General features: G+C 45.4%; 1 protein-coding gene and 1 long non-coding RNA gene across 2 annotated transcripts in view; one reads left to right on the top strand and one right to left on the bottom strand.

The window, feature by feature from the left end:
• sdccag8 (SHH signaling and ciliogenesis regulator sdccag8) overlaps positions 1 to 6,279 on the bottom strand; it is a 64,909-nt gene that overhangs the window by 44,751 nt on the left and 13,879 nt on the right. The window lies entirely within an intron of this gene.
• LOC310865945 overlaps positions 1 to 6,279 on the top strand; it is a 71,503-nt gene that overhangs the window by 7,395 nt on the left and 57,829 nt on the right. The window lies entirely within an intron of this gene.

Below are 6,279 nucleotides of genomic sequence, written 5' to 3' on the forward strand. Positions count from 1 at the left end.
GGGGGGGGGGGGGGGGGGTGGGGGGGTGGTGGGGCGGCAGAGAACAGACAGATCGCTGACTGGGAAGACCTCGGGCAAGATGGGAGGCAAATCTGTCGTGCTACGACTGTTGTCACCCCAGCCAAGTGTGCCCTGGGACACTGGCCTACATACACCACACACACACACACACACACACACACACACACACTACTACTACTGCTGGAGGACAGTACACACACACACACACAGATAGCACCAGTGCTCTGTCTTTCATCCATTCTTTCCATTTATCCATCTATCCATCTATCCAATCTTCCTTCTCTATAATACATCATAGTTCATCCGTCACTCTCTAAACCTTTCCCTTTTTCCTCTTGTCTGCCGTTTCTTGTCAAAATAATTTCTGCGTGTGTCCGCGTTTCTCTCTTGGAATGTTTTGCGGTATACTAATTGACAGTACCTGGATCTACAAGCTACGAGCTTGTAGATCTGCTATTTTTGAAAAATCGTAAAAAAATAATTGCGGCACAAATCTTTGAATATATATTCTTTCGGAGCGAACGTTTTTTCTTTTCCTATTTCGACGTCAGGCCTAAATGGTTTAACGTGTATGTGTGAATTATTTGTGTGTGTGTGTGTGTGTGTGTGTTGTGTGTGTGTGTGTGTGTGTGGACTGTGTGCGCCTGTGTGCATGGATTAAAGTTCTCAGTCGCCGCATGTCTGATTTCAGTCAAGTTATTTGAAACGATCAAACTATAGAATAGCCCTATACATGTTTATTATAGAAGCATCTTCCACGAACATGTATGGTTTCAGAAAATTAAGAGAGGACGACAGCATATCTGCAGCAGAGACTCGATCCTCTAGTCCTCCACGCCATTTTGTTTAGTTTGTTCTTTATTAGTTGTTAGTCCTTCTGCCGTAAGTGATGCATTAAGATACGTTTTGTTTTGTTCGTTGCCCTGTTCTTTAAAGTATAAAGCCTTTAGTCATTAACTTAAAAGCCTCAGTTCATAATCATTGTTGTTCTATAAATCTGTTAAACTATTATTTGCTAATATGAAGCCCGGTTCCTACTCACCATGTAAGGGGTGCCAGGTATTTCTTTCTCTGATTTATTGTACTTTTGGTCAGTTATAGGTTGAGTTAGGAATTTATAATTGTATTTTTGTTTAACTCTCTGTTAGGGCCTTTAGTTATAGGGGTAACCTTTTGATTTCTAGTTAAGAGCCGTTTTCCTTAGAATAGAACCTGCACCTTGAAGCCAATACTATACCGTTGTGAACCAAAGAACAAGGAAATGTAAACTTTGTCCGGGAAAAAAAGAGCTACAACAATAAACTAAAGTTATTTTTCAACCCTGTCTCCTCTCACATTATGTTGTTTACCTGTCCTTCACCCTAGACCAAGGTGCGTAACATCATTGCAAAGGTTATATACTGTATACATATCATTCTGTGTTGTCATCTGGGTGACTTTGTGCCTTTCACATGGCCCATGCTGTTCCAGTGGCACCATCCGGGGCAGTAAACTGTGCCCAGTAGGCACAGCTTTTCATCCCAACAGAAGCACTCCTCCTCTCTCTATCTATCTATCTCTCTCTTTTTAACAGCGGTCCATATCTACCTTTTTATCTCCTCGTCTCCTTTTTCATATCTAGTTTTCTTTATATATACCCTCGCTCTGGGGGGCGGCCCACCCACCCAGCCACCCCCACCACCACCTCTCCACCGACCCCCCCCCCCCTCTGCCCGCTGCCCTTTTGCATGCATGCAAGGCACCAGAGAGAGTGCCAAGCCAAGCCAATGCCGGTAGGTAGGTATGGCGGGGGCCATCATGATGCCACCACCCTCAGCAGATGCATCGGGGAGATGATCACAAAGACAGGAGCGTCCACACTGGAGGGATGCGTTTGGGGTGGGGCGGGGGGGGTGAGGAGAGAGGAGATGCAGAGGGAGCGTTGAAGATGCCACAGAAGAGAGGGAAGGAGTTAAGCAAAGACATTGTAGATGTAGTGGAAAGGAGACGAGATGAGAGGGGTGAGTTAAAGGTGAAGAGTTTAAACGGTGGTGTAAAGTTACATGTTTTGTTTAGAACAAAATAAAATAAAAATGTTAAAGCTCTATATTCTGAGCATTGCTATAGAGTGTTTGTTCAGTAAACCGTGAGTGATGGAGCGAAAGGGGAGAGGAGTGAAGGAGTGAAAGGGGAGAGGAGTGAAGGAGCGAAAGGGGAGAGGAGTGAAGGAGTGAAAGGGGAGAGGAGTGAAGGAGTGAAAGGGGAGAGGGAGTGAAGGAGTGAAAGGGGAGAGGAGTGAAGGAGTGAAAGGGGAGAGGAGTGAAGGAGTGAAAGGGAGAGGAGTGAAGGAGCGAAAGGGGAGAGGAGTGAAGGAGCGAAAGGGGAGAGGAGTGAAGGAGCGAAAGGGGAGAGGAGTGAGGAGCGAAAGGGGAGAGGAGTGAAGGAGGTGTGGAGGAGGAGGTGAGAGCGGGCCGAGGAGGAAGGCAGACAATGAGCATAGCCGTGGCCGCAGAGATGGCCACGAGGAGGAGGGGAGCCAAAAGAGGAGCGTAAAGGGAATGCGGAGCAGACGAAGAAGTTTAGTTTGCTCACCGTCAGTGTATGTGGTGAGTGTGAGGATGGCACACACACCCCCCCCCCCCACCCAGTGCCAAGCTGCAGTGAGTTGAAAAAGGGCCTCTCTCTCTCTCTGTGTGTGTGTGTGTGTGTGTGTGTGTGTGTGTGTGTGTGTGTGTGTTGGTGTTGTGTGTTGTGTGTTATAGTAGTGTAGTGTGTGTGCACTGATCCCAGTGTCTTGGCCCAGAAACACACAAACCCAAACACATAGAGAGGGAACACACAGAAAAGAGAGAAAGGTGATCTAAGGAGTGTGGTGAGAGGGGAGGAAAACACAAATGTAGCACCCTGAAGTAAGTGTGTGTGTGTGTGTGTGTGTGTGTGTGTGTGTGTGTGTGTGTGTGTGTGTGTGTGTGTGTGTGTGTGTGTTCGCTCGCGTGTGCGTCACTGTGCGAGTCAGTTACCCCCTTAGAGTATATATTATGAATAGAGACAGCACCGGATTCCTCCTCCCATCCATTTGCATTAAGTTGCTCAAAAGCGCCTGAGGCGAATTCACTCCTCCTTCCGGGTAGGTAACAGAGTGCATTTTGGGATGGGTTGCCCCAATAACATGAACGTGCTGTGCCGTTGACTATATCATTGCACGCGTTCACAATATGAAACAGCGGCGTTCACAATATGAAACAGCCGTTCACGTGGCATCGTGAACGTGCACGATGATAAGTCAACGGACCAGCGCGTTCATGTGTTTGGGGCCCAGCGCTGCGATACCAAATTCGGACCACGATGTCCATTTCGCCTCAGGGGTTTCCTCCGGTTGCCGTCTCTATTCATTATATACTCTAAGGTTACCCCCCCCCCCCAGGTCAGGGGGTATATGTAGGAAGCAGGGCCTGGAAGGGTGAGGGGAGTTTGATGCAGATCCCGGCGTGTTCAGGTGTGAAGAAGTGCATGGATTCCAGTGCAGGTTTGAGATGTCACTCACTGCATCTTGTAGTGCTTTGCAACCTCTCTCTCTCTCTCTCTCTCTCTCTCTCTCTCTCTCTCTCTCTCTCTCTCTCTCTCTCTCTCATCTCTCTCATCTCTCTCTCTCTCTCTCTCTCTCGACCCATTTCGATCTGACGTCGAAATCAAAAAAATGTCTTCTAAAGTTTTCTGAAATACCTCATGTTTCTATATCAGTGGTGCTCGATATTTCATGTCAAGAAGCCAATAATTATATGTAATTGGCCACCGACCCCCCCCCCCCCCCCCATCTGAAAATATGTTGTTCCAGGGACACCCCAGAAGCAAAGATATGAGCTAAAAATGCCTGAAGAAGGTCAGTAGACCGAAAGCTTGCCAAATAAATTGATCGTTCGCAGATCTGAGTGTGCGGAGCTTCCCTTTATTTTGAGCTAAAAATGCTGAAAGAATATATATTCAAGATTTGCACCACATTTTCATGATTTTTCAAAAATAGATTAATCACAGGATGGAACTTTATTGATATCATAACCGAGCACAACCGCTCCACAGGCTGGGAGCGCCGGTCGGGGCAACATTCTGTGTCATTTCCGGTTGGGACGTCATCCAATTTTTTATTTAATTCATCCCATTTTAGTGGATGAGATCTAAAATCTAAAACCTGAATAACTTTTTTTTTTAATATTTTTTTGAGTGGTGCAACCACTCCAAGGAACAGCAATGTCCGTGTTCACACTATGTGTTGGTTCAGGAGCACGAGTATGACTATGCAGACTATGCAGATCTACAAGCTCGTAGCTTGTATATAATAATATATAAATAATAATAATAATAATAAACTCACCACCCACCTAGAGATTCTTAAAAAGTCACAGTCGCCTATAACAAAGCCCTGCGTCTAGCAAGGCAGGCATATTTCTCTGGCATTATTAACGAGAACAAGACAAATGCCAGAGTCCTATTCTCTACCATTGATCGACTTTTAACCCCCCCCAGTCCTACAAGCAGTCATTCCCCGGCCTCTAAAGCTAAGTGTAATGAGTTTGCATGCTTTTTTGATAACAAAATCTTTAACATTAGAGCTGATATTTTGAATGGTGCTGTTGCTAGTGCAAACTTCAAACAGCAGCTAACGGTCCCAGGGTAGATCTCTCCAGGGGGAGCCTATTATCGTTTGCGCAATTGATGAAGACGAACTCCCGCAAAACCATATCACAGATGACATCTTCCTCCTGTTCATTGGATACAATTCCCACCACCTTTCTCAAAGAGGTCTTAGACAGTGTGATTGGAGATATCCTAAAAATTGTAAACAGCTCTCTACAGACAGGCGTCTTCCCAGACTCTCTGAAGACGGCCGTAGTCAGGCCCCTACTAAAGAAACATAATCTGGATCCCTCTGATTTGGGTAACTATCGACCCATTTCGAATCTGCCCTTTCTGGGCAAGGTTTTGGAGAAATGCATCTCTCATCAATTGGACGTATTTCTACAGAGCAATGATGTGCACAACAAATTCCAATCTGGCTTTAGGAAAAATCATAGCACAGAAACTGCCCTTGTAAAAGTAATGAATGATCTTAGGGTGTCTGCTGACAAGAAACATGTATCCGTTCTCCTACTGCTAGATTTAACGGCTGCATTTGACACGATTGATCATTCAATTTTAATACAGCGTCTGGAGCACTGGATAGGCCTGTCTGGTACGGCCCTGTCCTGGTTCTCCTCCTACCTTTCAAACAGAAGTTACTTTGTCAATCTAGCCGAGTTTGACTCAGACAAACACGACATCAGTTCTGGTGTCCCACAAGGCTCGATTCTTGGTCCTCTGCTGTTCTCCTTGTACATTCTGCCATTGGGTGAACTCATTACCAATCACGGAGTCAATTTTAATTTCTATGCTGATGATACCCAACTATATCTTGCTGTGGCCCCAGACGATCCCTGTGCTTTGGACCCGCTGTTGACCTGTCTGTCTGGTATCAAGTGTTGGATGAGTGAGAACTTTCTCAAACTGAATGAGGATAAGACGGAAGTTCTCATAATCGGTTCTAGCGAGCAAAGAGAATCAATAATTGGCAGACTTGGCAACCTGACTGTAGAAGGTAACAGTACAGTAAAGAACCTGGGGGTTATTATTGATTCTGAATTGAATTTTAATTCACACATTAATCATGTTACCAAGATTGCTTTTTTTCACCTTAGAAATATTGCACGGATCAGATCCTATTTGTCCTTGGACGATGCAAAAACGCTAATCCACGCCTTTGTTTTTTCTCGGCTTGACTACTGCAATGCACTCTTTTCAGGACTCCCTAAGAAAGCGACTGACAGATTACAACTTGTCCAAAATGCAGCAGCTAGAGTTTTAACTAGAACTAGGATGAGAGAACATATTACTCCAGTTTTGGCATCACTGCACTGGCTTCCGGTTGTTTTCAGGATTGACTTTAAAATTCTGTTACTTGTCTATAAAGCTCTCAATGGTCTCGCACCTCCGTACCTCCGTGACTGCCTACCTAGATATGTCCCTAGCCGCCCCCTCAGGTCCTCCAACGCTGGCCTACTTGAAGTGCCTAAAGGTATGTGCACAAAAAAGTACGGTGAGGCAGCTTTTTGCTTCTATGGCCCAACAGCCTGGAATAAACTTCCATTCGAGCTCAGACACGCACCATCTGTAGACATTTTTAAATCTCAACTCAAGACTCACCTCTTCACCCTTGCTTTTAGTTGAGTTTTATTTATTTTATGTGTT

This window comes from Protomyctophum parallelum (assembly GCF_964188405.1).
Source record: "Protomyctophum parallelum genome assembly, chromosome: 10".
NCBI classification, from domain to species: Eukaryota; Metazoa; Chordata; class Actinopteri; order Myctophiformes; family Myctophidae; genus Protomyctophum; species Protomyctophum parallelum.